This window comes from Tachyglossus aculeatus, chromosome 4 (assembly GCF_015852505.1).
Source record: "Tachyglossus aculeatus isolate mTacAcu1 chromosome 4, mTacAcu1.pri, whole genome shotgun sequence".
Taxonomy (NCBI): domain Eukaryota; kingdom Metazoa; phylum Chordata; class Mammalia; order Monotremata; family Tachyglossidae; genus Tachyglossus; species Tachyglossus aculeatus.
In genome coordinates, this window is record NC_052069.1 from 35,228,423 (window position 1) to 35,229,110 (window position 688).

Consider the following 688-nt stretch of genomic DNA (forward strand, 5'->3'; position numbering starts at 1 on the left):
TGCGCACAGCTCAAAGGCATGCCTCGGTTGGGAAGCTAGTGTGACCTGTTCTGTTTTCCATATGGGTTGCTTCTGGCTTCCCAGAAATGTTCATAGATCCTCCCTTAATAGTACATGCTCCCGTCTTGTCTTACGCCATCGAGTCATAGCGACACCACTGACACATCTCTCCCAGATTTCCCTGCTCTCCATCTGCAATCGTTCTGGTAGTGTATTCGTAGAGTTTTCCTGGTAAAAATCTGGAAGTGGTTTACCATTGCCTCCTTCCGTGCACTAGACTTGAGTCTCAGCCTTCGACTCTCTCCCATGCCCCTGTTGCCCAGTATGGGTGAGATTTGACTTGTAGCAGATTGCCTTCCACTCGCTAGCCACTGCCCAAGCTATAAATGGAATGGATAGGCCTCTGCTTGACTCTCCCTCCCATAGCCAAGACTGGTAAAGTACTGGAAATTCTCCAGGTACGATCCCGAGAGGAGAGTACATGGTAGTAATGGAATTTATTGATCACCTGCTAAACTCAATACCAAATACTACCAATCACCCAGTGGTATTTCTTGATTGTTTTCTGGGTGCAGACCACTGTTCTAAGTGCTTGGGAGAGCACAGCATTCAAAAGTTGGTAGACATGTTACTTGCCCACAGTGAGTTTACAGTCTAGAGGTTCTAAGTGCTTGGAAATACAATAGAA

General features: G+C 46.7%; 1 non-coding gene across 1 annotated transcript; it reads right to left on the minus strand.

Annotated features, from left to right (window-relative positions):
• Nucleotides 1-338: 338 nt before the first annotated feature.
• LOC119927878 lies at nucleotides 339-476 on the minus strand. The gene has a single exon (XR_005450844.1). It is a non-coding gene; the product is annotated as a small nucleolar RNA SNORA7 (small nucleolar RNA).
• Between the last annotated feature and the right edge of the window lie 212 nt (nucleotides 477-688).